General features: G+C 37.2%; 1 pseudogene; it reads right to left on the reverse strand.

Moving 5' to 3' along the window:
* Window positions 1-5,591: 5,591 nt before the first annotated feature.
* Window positions 5,592-6,454, reverse strand: LOC124989193 (galactose-1-phosphate uridylyltransferase-like; annotated as a pseudogene).
* Window positions 6,455-26,488: the final 20,034 nt, after the last annotated feature.

The raw sequence follows: 26,488 nt of genomic DNA on the forward strand, positions 1-26,488 counted from the left end.
TATGATTATAAAAAGGGGATTTATTAGATTGGCTTACACAACCAGAAGGTGGATAGTCCACAATGGCCATCTGCAGCTGGAGAGCTGGAAGAACCAGCAGCTGCACAGTCTAAGGTGCAGAAGCCACAGAACAAGAAAGATCAAAAGTGCTACCCTAGCCTGAGACCAAGGCTTCTGGAAACTACCTGGAGAATCACTGGCAGAGTCCACTTTGGAAAAGTGAAGAAGCAAGAGTCTGATATCCTCAGATTATCCAAGCAGCAATCAAGAATCTGTTCAAGAGTGGAGCTTGCATCTGCATCTACTTGCTTGTTCTTCCAGCTTTTATTCCATCCTACTGGGTGGTACCCCCCCATGCTTAGGGAGAGTCTCCACTTCAGTTCCTATCCCACATTCCAATCATTCCTAGACACACCCTCACGGACACACCCAGAGGCCTCTTAATCATCAGCATCTCTTAATTCAATCAAGTTGACAATTCAAATTAACCATTACAGTATTCTTTAACTTTGAATTCTTTACATAAGGTTGGCAATCTAGGCCTACACACCAAATCATGCCCACCACATGCTTTTATACACTCAAGGAACCAAGAATGGTTTTCACATTTCTAAATGTTTGGAGAAATAAACTCAAAAGGAAAATGTTTTCCAGCATGTGGGAATCATATAAAATTCAAATTTCAATGTCTCTAAATAATTTTTTTGAGATAGAACCACATTCATTCATTGCAGTGGTTGCTTTTGCGTGACAGCAGAATTCAGTAGTTTTGACAGAGATAATGTGGCCTCAAAATGTAAAATATTTACTCTCTGGCTGTTTACAGAAAAAATTTGCTAATGTTATAGGAACAAGATGATATTTTATTCTTTTAAATATCTCTACTACTTAGTGAACAGTAAGTGCTTAGTCAATATTTGCTTAATTTTTATACATTTTCTAGAAGATTTAGACTTAGGAAAGAGAAATATTTTTAAAATTCTAATGAAATCAGAATAGTAGCTACATATGGCATTCAATAATGCTAATGCATGAACATGAAGGAAACTTCTGGGGTACCAGAAATATTCTAAAACTAGACTTGGTTAATGGTTATAATTTGTACACTGTAAAAATTCCAAGAATTCTACACTTTGTTGTATACTTTTATGAATGTATATTATGTCTCTGTAAAAATCCCCCACAAAAAAAGAAAATCTTTAAATAACAGAAATTGTTTTTTCTCTCTCTCCCTCCCTCCCTTCCTTTCTCTCTCTCTCCCTCCCTCCCTTCCTTTCTCTCTCTCTCTCTCTCTCTCTCTCTCTCTCTCTCTCTCTCTCTCTCTCTCTCTCCCCCCCCCCCCTCTCTCTCTTTCTCCCTTTCTCTTTCTTTCCTTCTTTCTTTCTTTTTTTGGTACCAGGGATTGAACCCATGGATGCTTAACCACTGAGCCACATTCCCAGCCCATTTTATTTTTTTTATTTTGAGACAGGGTCTCCCTTTGCTTAAAGCCTAAGTTGCTGAAGCTGGTTTTGAACTTGCAATTCTCCTGCTGTAGCCTCCCAAGCTGCTGGGATTACAGACATGTGCTATTGGGCCTGGCATAACAGAAATATCTTTAAAGATGCTTTGAACTCTAAAAATCCTAAGATTCTAAGACACGATCCACTACATAAATATTCAGATGATCTGTACATGGCCAGGGCACATGTACCATTCCCACACCATGGGTGGGGAGAGGTTATCAGCACAGACTTAGAATTGGATACCTGCTTACCCCCTGTTATGGTTTGAATGTGGAATGTTCCCCCAAAGGTTCAGGTTCAGCCAACCTGGCTCCTGCTACAAACTGGGTCTAAATAAGAGATGGTGTAGCTACACACTAGGTCATATAGCAGCTGGACAAGCTTAGGGTCTCCCTTCCAATAGAAGGACCCATGATGAGAAAAACTGGATACACAACAGGTGAGCAAATCAGGTCAGAGGTCTATAGCAGCATATTCAGAATTGGAACTTGAGTAAGCTTGAAAAGATCAGTCACTTAATGAATACTAAAAAGGAAAAGAAGAACATAGTCATAATCCAAGAAGTCTATCTTAACAAATGGCACTAAGAGATTTGGAAGTTGAAGCAAGAACTTAGACAAGTGAAAAAGCAGTCAGTCATCAAAATCATAAAAGATGAACATGCAAAAGAGACAGGGAACTGAAAGCCAAATATCACTCATCTTAGAATCTCCTATGTTATGTTAAAACAAAACCAGACCCTATAGAGATTGACTGGAAACCAGAAAGTAAGGATAAGGACAGTCAGCAGGATGACAGGAGATGCAAGTGACCTGAAAACAAAACAGCTGCATATTTACACTGTGTCCTTCTAGGAAGGCAGAAACATGTTTGCTCCTGGGCCACAAGTAGGTATGCTTGTTCTCTTTCTACTAAAGAACATTAAGTTGAATATTGGATTCTACTGGGAACCCACTAGTTATTATAGCTCCTTTAACTGACTCTAATTTCAAATATGATCCAGGAATCATGAAAATAGATGAAAAACAGCTAAAATTCAGTTTGCTAAAAAATATCTCAAGTGGGAACTTTTTACTTAATAAACTATGGAGGTTCTCATTTACATGTGATAACTGTTAATCTGTTTTATATGTTCTTGAAAACAATTTTCCCAGAGCATCTATTAAGACACACTTTGTTCTTCAATTTTCTGTTGCTTATGAAAGTATGAAAAGACTTTGCCCTTATTCTCAAGCATTATTTAATTCCAACTTTCTCCTCTTTAGAATAACTTGACCTTCCATGAATCTGAGTTAATATAATTTCTGTAATGAAAATGAGTTCTTTTGTCCTATGAGCTATAAAGTATTTTTTAAAATTAAGCTGGTTATTTAAAAATCTTTTATTCTCTGCAAGTGACAATTGTTAATGTTTAACGTTTGCTAAACTCAAAGAAATCAGAAATAGAAAACTAAAACTAAAAGACATTTTAATATTTAATTATTTTCTTTCAAAATATGCCATTATGCCTGGAACAAATGGTTCAAATCCAGAGTTTTATCATAAAATAGTAGTTGTGAGAATGGAATGTTATTCAGCAAGCATGTATTAGGTTAGAATTTTTGATGAAGTAGTTAACCTCCATTTAATGTTTTGTTCTTTCTTCATCAAGAAGAATGTAAATTTATAAGTACTATGCCAATATCAATTATAAGATTAAAATATTTTTACTGTTAGGTACCTCTATAACTATACTTTAAAAATAGAATTGTGTTGAAACTCTACTATTCACTCTTGCAAAGACCTCAGTGACAAAAATGTAGAATGCATGTGATACAAAGCCTGAATAAAACTATTTCCTAAAGTGTTTTTATTATCTTAGTATCAATGGGAAAGAGATTGGTCAAAATCCTGAAACTTTTCTCTTTTATTCCATTAACTGTATCAAACATTTAACTTTATATTGTCTTTAAATACTCAAATACATGCCATGTTGTAAATCTCTTTGGTTTGTTGTTCTGCAGTTTTGTTAAAGGTAGGTTGTTTTTCTAAATTTTTAAAAAATAGTTTGTTGTTATTTTTGGTTTTGAGACGGAATCTTACTGTGTTTCCCAGGTTGGCCTTAAACCCTTGGACTCAAATGATCCTCTAACCTCAATCTCCTTAGTAGCTAGAACTACAGGTGCACTCCACCACCTCAGCTAAAACACTTTCATGAACTCATGTTCTTTGGAACTTCATCATTGAGGTTTAAAGTATATAAGGTCCTTAAGAGTCTGTGTGTACTTCCAGCCCAGTACCACTTGATATAAATTTGTAGTTTGAGTTTTTTCTAAGAATAGGGACATGTGAGCTCTGACCCAAAACCAGATCGAAGCTTTGTTGAAAATTTCTAGGAGTTTTATTTCCTTCTTAATTCTCCCCTCTACTCATTTGCCAAGGCCAAGAAAGGTAGGCATCTTTATTATTGCCCTCTCTGGATTAAGATAATGCATCCCCTTACTATGTTACCTTTGAGACTCCTGAATATACCTCAGTGACTCACTGCAATCTCTCATCTTACACATGACCCAAAGTGTTCATGATTCTGAAACTCTGCCTATTAAAGTACACATCTTTAAGCCACCAGGAGTCAGCAGACAGCTGCAATGAAAATGCTAACTTTTAACAATGACATTGAAAGAGATTCATAAATTATTACTGCTTCTAGCCTTTGAGGAGTTCCTTCACTTTCCCTATATTATAAAAATATTTTATAATTCATTTAATTTAATTGTTTACCTGCAATTTAGTTTTTCTTTCCCTTCACGATTCAGGTGGAAAAAGAATAACTCATCTATGATTGGTTCTTCTCAATATAGAAGAGTAATAGCAAGAAAACTGATAAAAACACACATTGTAAAGATTTCTGCTGAGACTCGTGTACTGTCACTTCAGATAATATTTTATTGAACAAATCTATGGCTGAGTTTGATATAAATGGAATAGAAAAGTAAGTTCCTTTCAAGGAAAGCATTGTACATATATGGCATACACACACACACACACACACACACACACACACATATATATATTACAAAAAAGAAAAAAATTATATTTATTATATATATCTTACAGAAGAAAAGGGGAAAATTAATCATTGAGAACAATTATACAATCTGTTATAAAGAAATCATAGATAGAAGAGTAAATTTGGGGTGTAAGAGGTGTGCTCCATCAGGCATTTTATGCATGTCTGCATGTCAGCTAAGCACATATGCTGAACAAAAATGGATATATGGCTCAGAGGCTCAGAAAAAAAATTCTGAAAGGGAGAGGTGTATTTTACAATTACTAACATAAAAAGTGGTAGTCGAAATCTTATGGAAATAAATGAAATTTTTCAGAGACAAGAGATGATTGCTATTTGGACATTAATCTTCGAGTTCTTCTAGTTTGCTTAAAACACATTATCTTTTTTGGTGGGGGGGGTACCAGGAATTGAACTCAGGGTCACCATTGGCCACATCCCCAGTTCTGTTTTATACTTTCTTTAGCGACAGGATCTCACTGAGTTGCTTAGCACCTCGCCATTGCTGAGGCTGGCTTTGAACTCATGATCCTCCTGAGCCACTGGGATTACAGGCCTATGGCATCACACCCAGAAAAACACATTATCTTAATCTTTCATTTTCTAATTTTTATTGGCAAATAATATCAAGAAATATTAATCTACTATAAGAGAAACAATAATTCTGGTATGACAAGTGATAACAGGTTTAGGCTCAGTACATGAAGGAAACCAAAGAGACTGGCTGGTAGATAAAAATGGGGCAGGTCCAGCTCAAAGGACCATCTGGCACACAGCTCCAGCTAACTACCATCAGGTAGAAACACCAGCCTTGGTGGCCCAGATATTACAGATTTTCAGAAATTCTGAGAACAGATATAATGCATAATCTCCAAATTGTTAAATACTGAATCAGTTTATTTCAAAATATTGCAAGGGTCACAAAAACTATAACAATAATAATTTTTTGGGGGGAGCACAGTTTTATTGATACTAATCTCCCAAACTCTGGGACCCAATTCTCAGATTCAAGATTCAAGGCTCTGTGGCCAGCATGGTCAGGTGATGGCTGCTGTCTCCCAGTCCTTCTGCCCCAGGCAGTAATGTACCTCAAGAAGTGCCCTTAGTCTCTCTGCACCCTGCTCAGGAGTGAGTTCCCTCTGAGCCTGGCTAAGTATTTCATATCCAACCATGAACTTCTGGATAGAAGGCACAGGAGTGGAGGGTAGTAATAAGCATGCAGCTGCCAGTGGTCTCATTTGGAACCAGACTCTGATCCTGTGGGAGCCCCATGCCGACCATGAAGTAGGGAAAGGAGGTCTCAAACAGGTTGTTTTACTTGATTAAGAGCTTCTTCGTGACGGAGGCTAGATTATCATGCTCAGTAGGGGTCAGCTCAGGCAGCCGCTGCCCGTGCCGACAGGGCAGCAGTAGTGTCTGGAAAGGTCCACACTGCCCAGAAGTGAACCAGCACTAACCTGTGTTCACTGGTTAGGACCAGACACTCCTTCCTGAGTAGCTCCAGGGTTCTCCATGCTGACTTTGATAGGCCCACTGAGACTGCTCCCTCACATTGGCAATATCTGGCAGGAACTACTGACCCACACCTGGCATTGAGGGGGGGGTTAGAACATCCCATCATGGCTCCTTTATTTTCAAAGATCTATTGGGTAGGGTTAGGGAGCTGTGCCCAAGGGTACTGGGCACCCATCTCTTCTGTGACTGAGGGCCCATGCATCAATGACAGCTCGGATGTCAGGGACTGACATGACAGGCAGAATCACATCCGACCAAGGCTGGAAGCACATGACCTTACAAACTCCTCAAACAGTCTCTGCTTGGAACAAGAGTAATCACTGGGTTGGTCCTGAATCAGGGTATCAGGCTGCAGAGCTGGGAAGTCATTGTCAAAAAGGAAAGTGCCATCATCAATAATCATTATTTTATGCACTTAGGTGCCAGATTGGTCTGTGAAGTACCAAGTTTTCAATATATTTCTGATGTAGAACGAGAAGAGAGTAAAAAGAAAAACTTGAGAACTTTAAGAAATGAGCAGTGAAAGAGAAGTCCACAATGGAGGGTGGGTGGAGAAATACAGAACAGAAATCATAGCTCCCAAGGGGAAGGATATTTTAAGAAGTATCTAATCTGGTTGTTTTAAGATATTGATGTTTCCTTATTTCTCAACAATCAACACAATAAATGCATTTTTACTTTACTTGAATTAAAATTATATTCTCTGAATACTGGCATGTTAGGATACTGCCACAATTTTACAGAGGTTAGGACATGACCTGAAATGTCTGCACCGTGATTCTTAACATGGTTATGCAAAATGCTTGTTCTTCAGGGGATGCAATATATACTGATATCTGTAACAAAATACAAAATAAATGTGAAAAGTGTTATAGAACATGGTAAAATTGTACTTTTTAAAAATAATAGTTAAAAGCCAGAAAGTATAGTATAATCATGCTGAATCACTATTCAAGCTATAGGAAATTACTGTCTCTGAGCATCCAGGCATTTCTAACACACATACTAAAATTAGAAAGAAAATGCATTCAGAGAGACTGACATCAGCTTCCAAGGAATATTAAATGAAGGATAGCAGTTGTGGGGACAACTGCACTCAGTGGTTGAATGCTGATCAGTTAAAGGCATGAGTTCTGTGTTAACTATAATGAGTAAAGCATTGCCTCACTAAATTCATGTATATTCCAGGTAGTCAAGGCTCTTCATCCCCAAGACAAGGGTTAACTGTATAGTTAATGAATTATCTTATCAAAAGTAAGGTATACTTGACTGATGGTAAAGATTCTAAAACAAGGGGGAGAAGACGCTTGCTGGAGGCTTGAAGCTCATTGTCAGGGGCTATTGGTCTAGGATTGCATAGTTGGTCTGAATTGGGCCACTGCTAATATTGATCTCCCTTAAAGAAAGGGTTTTGGAAACCTATAGGCCCACTATAAACCTATAGGGGGAAATCTGCAATACCCCAGATATGCACTGCTAGAGGGGAAGATAGATGAACAACATGAAAAAACAAGGGAAGAAATGATCCAAACAAATCTAGATTCTATATTAATAGAATCCAATGACAGTATGTTAGAAGAAAATGTCAGAAAAGGACTTCAGATTATACATGATTAAGATGATTCACGAAGCAAAGGATGAGATAAGAGAGCAAATGTAGGCAATGAATGATAATACCAATAAGCTAAAAGAGCACCTGCAGGAAGCAAAAGATCATTTCAACAAAGAGATAGAGATTCTCAAAGAAAAATAACAAACGGAAATCCTTGAAATGAAGGAAACAATAAACTAAATAAAAAAAACTCAATGGAAAGCATCACCAAAAGACTAGACCACTTGCAAGACAGAACCTCAGACAATGAGATAAAATATTGAATCTTGAAAATAAAGTTGGCCCAAACAGAGACAATGGTAAGAAATCATGAACAGAATCTCCAAGAACTATGAGATTGCATGAAAAGATCAAATTTAAGAATTATTGGGGATTGAGGAAGGCACAGAGATACAAACCAAAGGTATGAACAACCTATTCAATGAAACAAGGGAGAGGCCAGAAAGAAGAAGACACAGAAAAAGGAGCAGAAAGTTGAGGAAATAATTCGGATTATTAGAGATTTTATCAGTCACAGTCCCTAAGATTGAAAGACTTGACACTGAGTAATAAAGCCTCCAAAATAAATCTATTCATTCCTGCAAGTTTAAATCAACATAGCCCAATCCACTGAACCAGGAATGAAAAAAAAAAAAAACCTTATGAATATAATCTTCATTAGTATTTTCCGAAGAATATGAATAGGCATTTGTTTTGATCCCTAGAAAATATCTGGGCTAACTCTCATAACATGCATTAGAATCATCTCATTACCATTACCAGAAGCTATAATTCAATTGATTATGTTTGGCTAAATATAGTAGAACTCTTCTTAGACTTCTAAAAAAATTTTTAGATGTTGATAGACCTTTATTTTTATTCGTTTATATGCTGTGCTGAGAATGAACTAAATGCCCTCAACATGCTAGGTAAGTGCTCTACCAATGAGCCACAACCCTAGTCCCTTCGGTTTTGTTTTGATATTCACATATATTTTTTCTTCTTTCCTATAATTGGGTCAGATCCCCACTATTTTTGGAAAACTGTGTACTCCACATTCTAACCTGGAGAGAGGAGTGCTAAAATTCACAGAATCTTAAATTCTTGAACTAAGATGAGGCCCAATCAACCATGGTCCTCCACTGGTCATGGGGAACAACAGAGGAATAACTAAGTATACAGTCTGACTTGTAATATCTCAAAATAGATAAGTCATCCCTTCTTTTGGGATGCTAACTTGGCTGGCATAGGACACTTCCTGAAGGAAACTTGCTGTGTAGTATAAGAAAGTAAAGCTGTAATCATAAAAGAAACAGATATGTGATGACAAAGAAAAAATCCTAAAGGACTTTATTTAAATCCCTAATCCGGTCACCCTATAATACAAAAATAATTCCTTTACTTCCTTTAAGCCAGTATGAATTGGGTTTTAAGAAATGGAAATATTCATATAAATCATTAACATCAAAGATCAACTATTCATAACAATGGTTGCATTTGGATAAATATATAAGTAATCCATAAGCCTCTTATGAGGAATAATTTTTCCTTCCACTGTGACTTTTTTAAATCTCTGCAGCAGTTAGCTACATAAACATTTCAAAAATTGATTACCTGTTATGGACTGCATGCTTGTGTCCCCACAAAATTCATGTGTAAAAACCCTACCTCTGGACTGCAGATATCGCTCAAAGGTAGAGCATTTGTCTGGAGTGCATGGTGCCCTGGGTTCAGTCCTCAGCAACACACACACACACAGAGAATAAAAAATGAAAGAAAAAGAAAGAAACCTTCCTTCTAATGTGTCTTATTAAGAGGTGGGATCCTTGGAGGGTTATGAGGGTTGTAACCTTAATTGGATTAGAGTCTTATATGATTCCTGAGCTATTTGTTCTCTTTCTGCCACCTGAAGACACAGTGAGAAATTCACTGTCTACAAGCAGGGAAGAAGTCCCTCATCAGACTCTGATTCTTTGGTGCCTTATCCTGGGTTTCTGAGGTTCCATAACTATGAGAAATAAATATTTGTTATTTCAGTCACCTCCATTTTCTTTTCTTTCTTTCTTTATTTATTTATTGATTTATTTTTATTTTTTTACATTTACATAGGGTAATGATGTTTATTTTATTTTTCCCTTCCCCCACCCCCCCCCCCCCTTTTTCCCTCTACACATTCCTTCTTTCCTTCATTCTTGCCGCTCTCCTTAGCCTAACTCTAAACCTAACCCTAAACCTAATGCTAGCCCCTCCCACCCCCCATTATATGTCCTCATCCGCTTATCAGTGAGATCATTCGTCCTTTAGTTTTTCGAGATTGGCTTATCTCACGTAGCATGATATTTCTCCAATTTCGAACCATTTGCCTACAAATGCCATAATTTTATCATTCTTCATTGCGGAAGTAATATTCCTTGTATAATATGCCACAGTTTCTTTATCCATTCATCAACTGAAAGGCATCTAGGTTGGTTCCACAATCTGGCTATGGTGAATTGAGCAGCAATGAACATTGATGTGGGCTGTATCTCTGTAGTATGCTGATTTTAAGTCCTTTGGGTATAGGCCAAGGAGTGGGGATAGCTGGGTCAAATGGTGTTTCCATTCCAAGCTTTCTGAGGAATCTCCACACTGCTTTCCAGAGTGGCTGCACTAATTTGCAACCCCACCAGCAACGTATGAGTGTTCCTTTTTCACCACATCCTTGCCAAACACCTATTGTTGCTTGTATTCTTGATAATCGCCATTCTAATTGGGGTGAGATGAAATCTTAGGGTAGTTTTGATTTGCATTTCCCTTATTACTAGGGATGTTGAACATTTTTTCATATATCTGGTGATTAACTTGTATATCTTCTTCTGTGAAGTGTCTGTTCATTTCCTTAGCCCATTTGTTGATTGGATTATTTGTATTCTTCGTGTAGAGTTTTTGAGTTCTTTATAGATTCTGGAAATTAGCGCTCTATCTGAGGTATGGTTGGCAAAGATATTCTCCCACTCTGTAGGTTCTCCTCTTCACATTTCTGATAGTTTCCTTTGCTGAGAGAAAGCTTTTAAGTTTGAATCTATCCCAGTTGTTGATTCTTGCTTTTATTTCTTGTGCTATGGGAGTCCTGTTAAGGAATCTGATCCTGAGCAACAAGTTGAAGATTTGGACCTACTTTTTCTTCTATAAGATGCAGGGTTTCTGGTCTGATTCCAAGGTCCTTGATCCATTTTGAGTTGAGTTTTGTGTAGGGTGAGAGATAGGGGTTTAATTTCATTCTATTGCATATGGTTTTCCAGTTTTCCCAGCACCATTTGTTGAAGAGGCTATCTTTTCTCCATTGCATATTGTTGGAACCTTTGTCTAGTATGAGAAAAATTGTATTATTTGGGTTTGTGTCCATGTCCTCTATTCTGTTACCATTGATCTACCTGTCTATTTTGGTACCAATACCATGCCGTTTTTGTTACTATTGCTTTGTAGTAGAGTTGAAGATCTGGTATTGCAATACCCCCTGCTTCGCTCTTGCTACTGAGATTGCTTTAGCTATTCTAGGTTTTTTATTCTTCCAGATGAATTTCATAATTGCTTGCTCTATTTCTGCAAGGTACATCATTGGGATTTTAATTGGAATTGCATTGAATCTGTATAGCACTTTAGGTAGTATAGCCATTTTTGACGATATTAATTCTGCCTATCCAGGAACATGGGAGATCTTTCCATCTTCTAAGGTTTTCTTTAATTTCTTTCTTTAGTGTTCTGTAGTTCTCATTGTAGAGGTCTTTCACCTCTTTTGTGAGATTGATTCCCAAGTATTTTATTTTTTTCGTTGCTATTGTGAATGGGGTAGATTTCCTAAATTCTCTTTCTGAAGATTCATCACATATGTATAAAAATGCATTGGATTTATGAGCATTGATCTTGTAACCTGCTACTTTACTGAATTCACTTATGAGTTCTAAAAGTTTTCTGGTGGAATTTCCAGGTTCCTCTAAATATATAATCATGTCATCAGCGAACAGGGATAGTTTGAGTCTTCTTTTCCTATTCGTATCCCTTTAATTTCTTTGGTTTGTCTGATTGCTCTGGCTAGAGTCTCAAGGACGATGTTGAATAGAAGCAGAGAAAGAGGGCATCCCTGGCCTTGTTCCAGTTTTTAGGGGGGAACGCTTTCAGTTTTTCACCATTTAGAATGATATTAGCCATGGGCTTAGCGTAGATTGCCTTTATAATGTTTAGGAATGTTCCCACTACCCCAATTTTTTCTAGTGTTTTGAGCATGAAGTGATGCTGTATTTTATCAAATGCTTTTTCTGCATCTATTGAAATAATCATGTGATTCTTAACTTTAGTCTGTTGATATGGTGAATGACATTTATTGATTTCCGAATGTTGAACCAACCTTGCATCCCTGGGATAAAACCCACTTGATCGTGGTGCACTATCTTTTTAATATATTTGTATGCAATTTGCTAAAATTTTGTTGAGAATTTTGCATCGATATTCATTAAGGATATTGGTCTGAAATTTTCTTTCCTCGATGTGTCTCTGTCTGGTTTAGGTATCAGGGTGATATTGGCTTCATAGAACGAGTTTGGTAGGGTTCCCTCCTCTTCTATTTCATGGAATAGTTTGAGAAGTATTGGAATGAGCTCTTCTTTAAAGGTTTTGTAGAACTCGGCTGAGAACCCATCTGGTCCTGGACTTTTCTTTGTTGGTAGGCTTTTGATGACCTCTTCTATTTCATTGCTTGAAATTGGCTTATTTAAGTTGTGTATGTCCTCCTCGTTCAGTTTAGGTAGTTCATATGTCTCTAGAAATTTGTTGATGTCTTCGAGGTTTTCTGTTTGTTGGAGTATAGATTTTCGAAATAGCTTCTAATTATGTTTTGTATTTCACTCGTGTCTGTTGTGATGTTTCCTTGTTCATTCCGAATTTTAGTAATTTGAGTTTTCTCCCTCTTTCTCTTTGTTAGTGTGGCTAAGGGTTTATTAATTTTATTTATATTTTCAAAGAACCAACTATTTATTTTGTTAATTTTCCAATTGTTTCTTTTGTTTCGATTTCGTGATTTCGGCTCTGATTTTAACTATTTCGTCTTCTACTACTTTTGGTATTGGTCTGCTCTTCTTTTTCTAGTGCTTTGAGCTGTAGTGTTAAGTCGTTTATTTGTTGATTCTACTTCTTTTTTTGAAGGCACCCCATGAAATAAATCTTCCTCTAAGTACTGCTTTCATAGTGTCGCAGAGATTTTGATACTGATGTGTCTTTGTTCTCGTTACTTCTAAGAATTTTTTTATTTCCCTCCTGATGTCTTCTGTTATGCCATTCATCATATAATAGTGTAATTATTAGTCTCCAGGTATTGGAGAAGTTTCTGTTTTTTTATCTGTCATCTGATTTTCTAATTTCAATCCATTATGATCTGATAAGAGTACCTAGAATAGTATCTCTATCTTCTTGTTATTTGCTAACCAGTAGCTTTGTGGCATAAAATATGGTCTATTTTAGAGAAGGATCCATGTGCGGCTGAGAAGGAAAGTGTATTCGTTTCTTTGTTGGATGGTATATTCTATATATGTCCCTAAAGTCTAAATTGCTGATTGTGTTGTTGAGATCTATAGTTTCTTTATTCAATTTTTGTTTTGGGACGATCTATCCAGTGGTGAGAGAGGTGTGTTAAAATCGCCTAGTATTATTGTGTTGTGGTCTATTTGAATTCTGTAATTGAGAAGGATTTGGTTTGACGTACGTGGATGAGCAATGGTTCGGGGCAGAGATTTTTATGATTGTTTGTTCTTGCTGATTTATGCTTCCCTTAAGCAGCATGTAATCTCCTTCTTTATCCCTTCTGATAGTTTTGGTTTGAAGTCCACATTATCTGAGATGGGATGGATACTCCAGCTTTTTTTGCTGGGTTCCGTGTGCTGGTATGTTTGTCCCCATCCTTTCACCTTTAGTCTATGGGTGTGTCTCTTTCTATGAGGTGAGTCTCTTGCAGGCAGCATATTGTTGGATTTTTCTTTTTAATCCAATCTGCCAGTCTGTTTCTTTGATTGATGAATTCAGGCCATTAACATTCCGGGTTATTATTGTGAATATATATTTGTATTCCCAGTCATTTGACTCATATTTGTTTTTGACATGATTGGTTTCTCCTTTATTTGGCTATTCCTTTAGGCTAGCGCCTCCTGTTTGCTGATTTGCATCATTGTTTTTCATCTCTTCCTCAGGAATATTTTGCTGAGAAATGTTCTGTAATGCCGGCTTCTTTTTGTAAATTCTTTAGCTTTTGTTTATCATGGAAGGATCTATTTTCATCGTCAAATTTGAAGGTAAGTTTTGCTGGGTATCAGATTCTTGGTTGGCATCCGTTATCTTTCAGGGCTTTGGTATATGTTGTTCCAGGCCCTTCTAGCTTTTAGGGTCTGGATTTGAAAATCTGCTGATATTCTTATTGGTTTCCCCCTGAAGGTAATTTGATTCTTTCATCTCGCGGCCTTTAAAATTCTGTCTTTATTTTGTATGTTAGTATTTTCATAATAATGTGCCTTGGTGTGGGTCTGTTTGTAATTTTGTATGTTTGGAGTTCTATAAGCCTCTTGTACTTGGTTTTCCATTTCATTCTTCAGATTTGGGCAAATTTCTGATATTATTTCATTGAATAGATTGTTCATTCCTTTGGTTTGTTTCTCCTAAGCCTTCCTCAATCCCAATAATTCTTAAATTTGGCCTTTTCATGATATCCCGTAATTCTTGTAGCTTGTTCATGATTTCTTACCATCTTTTCTGTTTGGCCACTTCGCTTTCAAGATTAATAATTTGTCTTCAATGTCTGAGGTTCTGTCTTCCAGGTGTTCTATCCTATTGGTTATGCTTTCTATGGAGTTTTTAACTTGGTTATTGTTTCCTTCATTTCAAGGATTTCAGTTGGTTTTTTTTTCAGTCTCTCTAACTCTTTATTGAAATGATCTCTTGCTTCCCGTATTTGGTCTTTTAACTGTTGATTGGTTGCGATCATTTAATGCCTGCATTTGCTCTTTCATCTGCTCATTAGCTTCCCTGATCGTTTTTAATTATGTACATTCTGAACTCCCTTTCTGACATTTCTTCTGCTGTGCTGTCATTTGGGTTTTATTGATGTAGTATCTAGGTTTGTTTGGGACATTTTCTTCCCTTGTTTTCTCATATTGGTCAGTGTCAGTGGGACCCTGAGATATTGCAGTTTTCCGCTACTGGCTTTATAATGTCCCGGTTAGATTTCCAGTGTATCACTCTCCAGCCTTCAGTAGCCTGATGTACTTGGAGGAATCTGATAAAGCAGCTCATCCGAAGAAAACTGCCCCTAGCCCCCTACTGGTTCCACGGTTTGGAACTGGCTCAGTGCGGAAATGCTCTCACTGTGGGCCTGCGCCGTGCAGCTGGCCGTTGTGGGAGGAGCCCACTGCCGGAGTGTGGAAGGCTACCTTGGGAAGACTCTAGCTGCCCTGCCCGGCTCCAATAAGCCACCTCTATCTGGGCCTGCCACCCGGGCAGAGCTTTACCAGTGGGCAGACTCACCCGTGGACTCTATTTCAGTCCGCGGTCTATCAATGCCTCCCCTTCTTACCACCTGGGTTCTGGAGCGACTGGGGGTGCAGTCCCCCCTCTAGGCCGCCATCTTGGATCGCCCCGTGAAGAGAGCCTGCAGCCGGAGTGGGCAGAGCCACCTGAAGAGGTCTCTGGCTGCCCTGCCCTAATCCCAGAGGGCTGTCTTGCTGATCGGGCTCTCCGCTGGTTCGTTGCGGAGTACGCTGCGCTGCAGGGGCTCCGGGACTCGGAGCTTGTCTTGTCAGAAAGGCTCTCACTAGCGGGCCAGTTCCGTTTCCGAGAAACTGTGAGAAGCTGGCTGTGTCAGTCACTCCATTTTCGATATTTACTTGTCGCAGCCTAGCAGACCACGATCCTATCCTTGCCTTACTCTTTCAAGGAGAGTGAGTAATTAGCAATGAAAAATATTGAAAAGTGAGCTTTTGAAAGAAATGGCTATTACATAATTCATGAGCTGCAGAATTCATTTCCAAAAATGTAGAATTTCCCCTAATTAAAAATATAAATATCTTGTATATATCTCATGGCAAAATGATTCTGCCATATTAAGAACAAGCAGTACTTATTAATATAGAAATTGACCATGTCCAGAATTCTATTCATGTATCAAGAAATAAGTTTTAATTCTCTGGAGTGACCGAAAAATTCTTGAGATAGAAACAGACAGCATTTTCTATATGAACTCCCACCTATACAACAAGATTTCCAGCTAGTTTTGGGAAGGGACTAAACACTTTTCTTTTGTAATAAACTGTGTAAATGTGCTACAAACAAAATTTAATCTCTGGTAAATTGTTAGAATAGAGAGGCAATTTTTTCTTGGCCCTTCCTAAGTATTGCTTTCTTTTTTTTTTTTTTTTTTTTTTTTTTAGTATTGCTTTCTTTTAATATTTATTATGAACCTACTATATGCTGAATATTGAATATTAAAAAATGCATAAGACATAGTCTCTGCCACATAGGAATTTCAAAGATAATTGAGGGGGGTGATCCAAGATGGCAGACTGCATCTCAGTCGCTCCAGAACCCAGGATTCAAGAAGGTGAGGCATTGAGAGACTCAGGACTAAAATAGAGCCATGGGGTGAGTCTCCCCCCACCAGGTGAAGCTCGGCCTGGGCGGCAGTCCCGGATAGGGGTGGATTATCGAGCAGGGCAGGGCAGTTAGAGTCTTCCCCAGGTAGCCCTGCTCCCTCTGGTGGTGGGCTCCTCCCACAAGGCCAGCTTCTCGGAGCAGGCCACCCAGTGAGAGCCTTTCTGCACAGAACTAGCTCCAAGTCCTGCCAGTGGCGAGCTCCGGCCTGCAGGCAGCTTCAAGGGACCAGGACAGAGCAGCCAAGGATTTCCCCAAGCAGCCCTGCTCCCTCCGGTGGCTAGGCTCCTTTCATGGGCCAGCTTTCAGAGCAGACTGCCCCGTGAGAACCTTTCCGCACAGAGTCAGCTCCAAGCCCTGGAACCAGTAGCGGGCTAGGGGCAACTTTTCTTAGGAAGCACTGCATTATCAAGTTCCTCCAAGACTTCAGGCTACTGCAGGTTTGCGAGGTGATACACTAGAAATCTACAGGGACACTATAACCAATAGAGGAAATCTGCAATATCTCAGAGTCCCACTGATATCTGACCAATATGAGAAAACAAGGGAAGGAAATGTCCCAAACAATGCTAGATACTATATCAATAAAACCCAATGACAGCACAGCAGAAGAAATGTCAGAAAGGGCGTTCAGAATGTACATAATTTAAAGCAATCAGGGAAGCAAACGAGGAGATGAAAGAGCAAATGCAGGCATTGAAGGAGGAGATGATAAGAGCAAATGCAGGCATTAAATGATCGCACCACTCAACAGATAATAAAGAGCAAATATGGGAAGCAAGAGATCACTTCAATAAAGAGTTAGAGATACTGGAAAAAAAAAATAAACAGAAATCCTTGAAATGAAGGAAACAATAAACCAAGTTAAAAACTCCATAGAAAGCATAACCAATAGGATAGAACACCTGGAAGACAGAGCCTCAGACATTGAAGACAAATATTTAATCTTCAAACAAAGTTGGCCAACAGAGAAGATGTAAGAAATCATGAACAGAATCTACAAGATTTATGGGATATCATGAAAAGGTCAAATTTAAGAATTATTGGGATTGAGGAAGGCTTAAAGAAACAAACCAAAGGAATGAACAATCTATTCAATGAAATGATATCAGAAAATTTTCCCAAATCTGAAGAATGAAATGGAAAACCAAGTACAAGAGGCTTATAGGACTCCAAATATACAAAATTACAACAGACCCACACCAAGGCACATTATTATGAAAATACCTAACATACAAAATAAAGACAGAATTTTAAAGGCCATGAGAGATAAGAATCAAATTACCTTCAGGGGGAAACCAATAAGAATATCAGCAGATTTTTCAATCCAGACCTAAAAGCTAGAAGGGCCTGGAACAACATTACCAAGCCCTGAAAGAAAATGGATGCCAACCAAGAATCTTATACCCAGCAAAACTTACTTTCACATTTGACGACGAAATAAGATCCTTCCATGATAAACAAAAGCTAAAGGAATTTACAAAAAGAAAGCCGGCATTACAGAACATTCTCAGCAAATATTCCATGAGGAAGAGATGAAAACAACAATGCAAATCAGCAATGGGAGGAACTAGCCTAAAGGAATAGCCAAATAAAGGAGAAACCAAATCATGTCAAAAAACAAAAATGAGTCAAATGACTGGGAATACAAATATATATTCACAATAATAACCCTGAATGTTAATGGCCTAAACTCATCAATCAAAAGACATAGACTGGCAGATTGGATTAAAAAAGAAATATCCAACAATATGCTGCCTGCAAGAGACTCATCTCACAGAAAGAGATACACATAGACTAAAGGTGAAAGGAGGGGAAAAACATACTATGCACACGGACACAGCAAAAAAAGCTGGAGTATCCACCTCATTTCAGATAATGTGGGCTTCACCCAAAACTAGTCAGAAGGGATAAAGAAGGTCATACATACTACTTAAGGGAATCATAAATCAGCAAGACATAACAATCATAAATATCTATGCCCTGAACATTGGCTCATCCATGTACGTCAAACAAATCCTTCTCAATTCCAGAAATCAAATAGACACAACACAATAATACTAGGTGATTTTAACACCACCTCTCTCACCACTGGATAGATCTTCCAAACAAAAATTGAATAAAGAAACCATAGATCTCAATACACAATCAATAATTTAGACTTAACCGACATATATAGAATATACCATCCAACAAAGAATGAATACACTTTCTTCTCAGCAGTACATGAATTCTTCTCTAAAATAGACCATATTTTATGCCACAAAGCTACTGTTAGCAAATACAAGAAGACAGAGATACTATCTTGTACTCTATCAGATCATAATGGATTGAAATTAGAAATAAATGACAGAATAAAAACAGAAACTTCTCAAATACCTGGAGATTAAATACTACACTATTATATGATGATGGATAACAGAAGACATCAGGAGGGAAATAAAAAAATTCTTAGACAGTAAACGAGAACAAGACACATCATATCAAAATCTCTGCGACACTATGAAAGCAGTACCTTAAGAAAGATTTATTTCATGGGGCATATTCAACAAAAGAAGTAGAAATCAACAAGATAAAGAACTTAACACTACAGGTCAAAGCCCTAGAAAAAGAAGAGCAGACCAACACCAAAAGTAGTAGAAGACAGGAAATAGTTAAAATCAGAGCCGAAATCAACGAAATTGAAACAAAAGAAACAATCGGAAAATTAACAAAATAAATAGTTGATTCATTGAAAAAATAAACAAAATTGATAAGCCCGTAGCCACACTAACAAAGAGAAAAGAGGGGAGAACACTCAAATTACTAAAATTCAGAATGAACGAGGAAATATCACAACAGGCACGAGTGAAATACAAAACATAATTAGAAGCTATTTTGAAATCTATATTCCAACAAAACAGAAAACCTTCAAGACATCAACAAGTTTCTAGACGACATATGAATTACCTAAACTGAACAAGGAGGATATACACAACTTAAATAAATTAATTTCAAGCAATGAATAGAAGAGGTCATCAAAAGACTACCAACACAGAAAGAAGTCCGGGATCAGATGGGTTCTCAGCCGAGTTCTACAAAACCTTAAGAAGAGCTCATTCCAATACTCCTCAAACTATTCCATGAAATAGAAGAGGAGGGAACCCTCCCAAACTCATTCTATGAAGCCAATATCACCCTGATACCTAAACCTGACAGAGACACATCGAGAAAAGAAAATTTCAGACCAATATCCTTAATGAACATCGACGCAAAAAATTCTCAACAAAATTTTAGCAATCGCATCCAAAAATATCTTAAAAAGATAGTGCACCACGATCAAGTGGGTTTTAATCCCAGGGATGCAAGGTTGGTTCAACATCAGGAAATCAATAAATGTCATTCACCATATCAACAGACTTAAAGTTAAGAATCACATGATTATTCAATAGGTGCAGAAAAAGCATTCGATAAAATACAGCATCACTTCATGCTCAAAACACTAGAAAAAATTGGGTAGTTGGGAACATTCCTTAACATTGTAAAGGCCATCTACGCTAAGCCCATGGCCAATATCATTCTAAATGGTGAAAACTGAAAGCATTTCCCCTAGAAAGTGGAACAAGGCAGGGATGCCCTCTTTCAACCACTTCTATTCAACATCGTCCTTGAAACTCTAGTCAGAGTAATTAGACAAACCAAAGAAATTAAAGGGATATGAATAGGAAAAGAAGAACTCAAACTACCCTGTTTGCTGATGACATGATTATATATTTAGAGGAACCTGGAAATTCCAACCAGAAAACTTTTAGAACTCATAAGTGAATTCAGTAAAGTAGCAGGTTACAAGATCAATGCTCATAAATCCAATGCATTTTTATACATAAGTGATGAACCTTCAGAAGAGATAGTTAGGAAATCTACCCCATTCACAATAGCATCGAAAAAAATAAAATACTTGGGAATCAATCTTACAAAAGAGGTGAAAAACCTCTACATTGAGAACTACAGAACCCTAAAGAAAAAAATTAAAAAAAAACCTTAGAAGATGGAAGATCTCCCATGTTCTTGGATAGGCAGAAATTAATATTGTCAAAATGACCATACTACCTAAAGTGCTATACAGATTCAATGCAATTCCAATTAAAATTCAATGATTACCTTACAGAAATAGAGCAAGAAATTATGAAATTCATCTGGAAGAATAAAAAACCCAGAATAGCTAAAGCAATCCTCAACAGAAAGCGCGAATCAGGGGGTATCGCAATACCAGATCTTCAACACTACTACAAAGCAATAGTAACAAAAACAGCATGGTATTGGTACCAAAATAGAAAGGTGGATCAATGGTACAGAATAGAGGACACAGACACAAACCCAAATAAATACAATTTTCTCATACTTGACAAAGGGTCCAAAAATATGCAATGGAGAAAAGATAGCCTCTTCAACAATTGGTGCTGGGAGAATTGGAAATCTGTATGCAACAGAATGAAACTAACCCATATCTCTCACCATGCACGAAACTCAACTCAAAATGGATTAAGGACCTCGGAATCAGACCAGAGACCTTGCATCTTATAGAAGAAAAAGTAGGTCCGAACCTTCAACTTGTTGGCTTAGGATCAGACTTCCTTAACAGGACTCCCCATAGCACAAGAAATAAAAGCAAGAATCAACAACTGGGATAGATTCAAACTAAAAAGCTTTCTCTCAGCAAAGGAACTATCAGTAATATGAAGAGAGAGCCTACAGAGTGGGAGAATATCTTTGCCACTCATACTTCAGATAGAGCACTAATTTCCAGAATCTATAAAGACTCAAAAAACTCTACACCAAGAAGCAAATAATCCAATCAACAAATGGCTAAGGAAATGAACAGACACTTCACCAGAAGAAGATGTACAAGCAATTAACAGATATATGAAAAAATGTTCAACTCTCTAGTAAAAAGAGAAATGCAAATCAAAACTACCCTAAGATTCCATCTCACCCCAATCAGAATGGTGATTATCAAGAACACAAGCAACAATAGGTGTTGGCGAGGATGTGGGGAAAAAGGTTACACTCATACATTGCTTGTGGGGGTTGCAAATTAGTGCAGCCACTCTGGAAAGCAGTATGGGAGATTCCTCAGAAAACTTGGAATGGAACCACCATTTGACCCAGCTATCCCACTCCTTGGCCTATACCCAAAGGACTTAAAATCAGCATACTACAGAGATACAGCCACATCAATGTTCATTGCTGCTCAATTCACCATAGCCAGATTGTGGAACCAACCTAGATGCCCTTCAGTGATGAATGGATAAAGAAACTGTGGCATATATATACAATGGAATATTACTCCGCCATGAAGAATGATAAAATTATGGCATTTGCAGGCAAATGGATGAAATTGGAGAATATCATGCTAAGTGAGATAAGCCTATCTCAAAAACTAAAGGATGAATGATCTCACTGATAAGCAGATGAGGACATGTAATGGGGCGTGGGGAGGGGTTAGCATTAGGGGTTAGGGTTAGGTTTAGTGTTAGGGATAAGGAGGGTGGTAAGAATGGAGGAAGGAAGTACTGTATAGAGGGAAAAGAGGGGTGGGAAGGGTGGGAGGGGTGGGGGGAAGGGAAAAAAATAACAGAATGAATCAAACAACATTACCCTATGTAAATTTATGATTACACAAATGGTATGCCTTGACTCCATGTACAAATAGAGAAATAACATGTATCCCATTTGTTCATAATAAAAAAAAGAAACAGGTAATTGAGGAATTTTCTTCCATTATTCCTAATACCTCATGGCTTAGTCAACTACTAAGGAGTTCATGAGGAAAATAACATTCTCTTGTGGAACAATCTGGGCACTTTCTCAATAAACACACAACAAAACTGACTCATTTGTAGGAGCATAGTTGAAAGGACTAGCTTTGTGTGGTTTTGTTCCTTTGATATAAGGCTTAGTTCCATTATCTTGGTTGTCTCTTATTTCATCCCACTCACCCACTTTCACCACCATCACTGACAAAAGCATTTTAAAAAACTGAAAACTGAGTACAGTGTATACATGAATTCTCTGTATTATCTTTTAAGTTTTTTTTTACATCTAAAACTTCCAAAATTTGTAAAGATTATTTCAAAGAAAACTGAGTGCATGGAAAATGAGCCTTTGAGGCAGACATTTGCAAAACATTTTACCAGCAATTATCGATCAACAGTCCAAGAAACTTAAGACACTGAAAAGGACACAAATGCTAATATAATTATCTTTCTATTATTGAGCACTTTCTTCAGATAAAAACAGATTTTCTTAGAGGCAATTTTCCCATTCTTTTTTAACACATATTCTGAACTATAAAAAACCAAAATATTTTAAGAAAGCTTAATTAAGATTAGTCATTATTTGCCATGTTTCTCAAGGGGCATCACTGGCATTTTGGTTGAGACAATTCTCTTGGAGTATAGCACTAGCCCATATATTGAAGGGTTACTAATATTTGGCCCTTTCAGTTATGTGACAACACAAATATTCTCATATGTTTTCAAACACCTGTTGGGAGGATGTGCCATCTGGTACCACTGGCCCCATCCCCACTTGTAGAAAGAGATGAACAGAAGTCCAAAGAAATCAAATGGCTTAAGTAACATCACAAAACTAACAAAATTCAAACTCAAAGGCAGACTCTGATTATAAATAAATAACTTTAATGCTATACAATTTAAATTTTCAAAATGTCTGGTGTTTGGATTAAATGTGAATTAATAAACCAATTTTTGAAACAAGAAAACTCAAAGACTGTATGGAATTGGCCAAATATAAAGTTGAATTCAATTGGTGATTTTAAGTTACTAAAAGTTCTTTTTTAGTTTTTTTTAATTTTATTCTGTACTAATTTGAGTATATGCATTATTACTTTTAAGGACAACTTAAGAAAAAAATTAAAGATTTTAGAGCAAGTAATAAAACAAGCAGTAGTGATGGGAAAAGATCCCATTTCTTCCAGCAGAGTCACAGTAGATAAATGTCTAGCAAAAACAAGGTGGATGGGAACCACCTGCTCTTGTTATAGATTCAATGGAGAATTTTATACACCTAGAGTGAAGGTACTGAGAAGGCGGCCAAGATAAAGTTGGCAAATGTTGAATTGACCAGACCACCTCTCAGGTAAGGAGGGTTAAGAAAAATAATCTAGGTTAAGGCTAGAAAGAGATATTGAAGGACAAAGGAACGGAAACATAAACCTGGAGACAGAGAAAGGGCAAGTTTCTGACTTGCACACTACTGAAGCAGAAAAACATTTTAGAAAAGTCCTTGGAGTTCTCGGTAAGAGAATACAAAGTAGAATCTCAGACAAAGTTACTACTTAAGAGGCAATGTGAGATTTATGGAACAATGAACATTTAGATGCTGAAAAGCACAGTATCTACATATGTATAACAAAATCTAGTAGGTAATTGCCATTCTAATAGAAGAACATATGTAAGAATAAATGCTGATGAGGACATGGGGGAAAGGAACATTCCATGTATTATTGGTGGACTGCAAATTAGTATGACCACTCTGGAAGGCAGTATGGGGATTCTTCAAAAGACTAGGAATGAAAACACCCTAAGAATCCCCCACTCCTTGGTATTTATCCTAAAGAATTAAAACCAGCATAGAATAGTGATACAGCACATCATATTTATAGGAGCACAATTCACAATAGCCAAGTCATGGAACCAGTCTCGGTGCCCATCGACAGAAGAATGGATAAAGAAAATGTGGTGCACATATATAAATGAGTTTTATTCAACTATAAATAAGAATAAAATTATGACATTTGCTGGTAAATGAATGGAAATGAAAAAAATCATGCTATGTGAAAAAACCAGTCTCAGAAAATCAAGAGTGGAATGTTTTCCTCTCCTATGTAGAAGCAACACCAAAATAGGTGGGGGAAGGAGGGGGCAGTGTTTGTGGGTGCATCCCATGAAAACAGAAGGGAGATCCATTGAGTGGAGGAAGGGGATAGAGGGTGAAGAAAGAAGGATAGGAAAAGGGAGAAGTAGTGGAATTAAATTGACTGAATTACACTATATATATCACAAATATGCCACAATGAATTTTACATTTATGTGTATCTATAAACCATCAATTTAAAAAAGAATTATAAATGAATAGAAGGAAGACCAGTAGAATAGAGGAAGGGAAATAGGTGAAGGGAGGAAGAGAAGTAAAGAGGAAGTACTGGGGAGTGAAGTGGAGTAAATTATCCATGCATGTACAATATGTCAAAATGAACCCCAATATTATGTATAACTTTAATACACTAATAGAAACATTTTAAAAATTCTAATAGAAATGTGAAGTAATTAAGGGGAAAAGCACCCAAATTTTCCACAGAAGACTTTAACACTCTTATGTGCCTTAGTCTGTTCAGGCTGCTGTAGCAAAACACCATCAAATTGGTACCTTATAAATAATAGAAATTTCTTTCTCATACTTCTGGGGACTAAGAATTTCAAGATCCAGGCGACAGCAGATTTAATATCTGAAACTCTGTTTCTGAGGTGATGCCTTCTGTGTCCTCATGTGGTAGAAGGAATGAAGGAGCTTCTTTGGGCCTCTTTATAAGGGCACTGATGCCAGTCATGCAGGTTCTGCTCTTATGACCTAATTACCTCCCCCAAATTCCTACCTCCTAACACCATTTTATTGGGTATTAGGTTTCAACATATTGTATTAAGTTTCTCTAGAGGAACAGAATCAACAGGAAGTATGATTATAAAAAGGGGATTTATTAGATTGGCTTACCACAACCAGAAGTTGGATAGTTCACAATAGCCATCTGCAGCTGGAGAGCTGGAAGAACCAGCAACTGTGCAGTTCAAGACCCACAGTCTACCCTAGTCTGAGACCATGGCTTCTGGAAACTACCTGGAGAATCACTGGAAGAGCGAAGAAGTGAGAATCTGATATCCTCAGATGATCAAAGCAGCAATCAAGAACCCGTTCAAGAAGAGCCAGAAGAGCAGAACTTGAACCTGCATCTGTTTGCTTGTTCTTCCAACTTTTATTCCATCCAAACCACCATCCTATTGGGTGCTGCCCACACTTAAGGAGGGTCTCCATTTCAGTTCACTGTCCCACATTCTGAGATTTCCTAGACAAGCCCTCACTGACACATCCAGAAGTCTCTTAATCTTTGGCATATCTTAATCCAATCAAGTTGACAATTCAGATTAACCATTACACATATGAATTTGGGGCCAGGCATGGAGGCACACATGTATAATCCCAGCTATTTGGAAGTAAGACAGAGTAATAGCAAGTTTGAGGTCAACCTGGAAAACATAGCTAGAGCCTGTCTCAAAATAAAATTAAAAAGGCTGAAAATGTATCTTAGAGGTAGATTCCTTGCCTATCATGTGTGAGGTCCTGGGTTCATTACACACACACACAAATTGCGGGGAGACAATTTGTACAGCTTGCACAACTCTAAAGGATTTGTTAAAATAAAATTAGGAAATTTTGGAAATCCTAAAATAAACCTATTAATCAGATTAGGTTCAGGTTAGATAGACAACAGACACTTATATAAAAAAAATCCTTTTGAAGAATTCATGAAATAAAAACTAATCTATGACATAAATTTCCAAATATAAATGAAATGATAAAACTCATTCTCTGGTTAAAATATAATAAATTATAATTTAATAGTAATGATTTAAACAAAAAGGATCACCTTTGTACAAAATGGAAAGCCTGTCCTAAATATTGGGTTGAGAATAAATAAGTGAGCTAAGAAGAAACTAAAGTTGTCAGTACAGAATATTTAGAAAAAATCTAAAAAATAAAAACTCTTCCTTATAAAATGTAAGTAAGATGCTACAATGCCATATTCAGGCAAGCTCACTCTATCTTATATTTCATTTACCTGACAGAGAAAAAGGGAAAGAACAGACTCAACAAAATCAAACATTAGATGTTTGATAAACAAAAATAATACAAGTCAAACTAAAATCTGAAAGTTCAATTAATAAAAGCAAAAACTGGTTCTTTCAGGGGAAATTTTCTTTGGAAGGATATTGTCTTTTAAGTCCCTTATTCTGGTCTAGGATTAGTGGAAAAGAAATATAAAAAATATTTTTGGAAAAGTTTCTTAATTTATCTTTGGCCCCATATCTTTCCATTAGTATTCAAAGT

This window comes from Sciurus carolinensis, chromosome 7 (genome assembly GCF_902686445.1).
Source record: "Sciurus carolinensis chromosome 7, mSciCar1.2, whole genome shotgun sequence".
NCBI classification, from domain to species: Eukaryota; Metazoa; Chordata; class Mammalia; order Rodentia; family Sciuridae; genus Sciurus; species Sciurus carolinensis.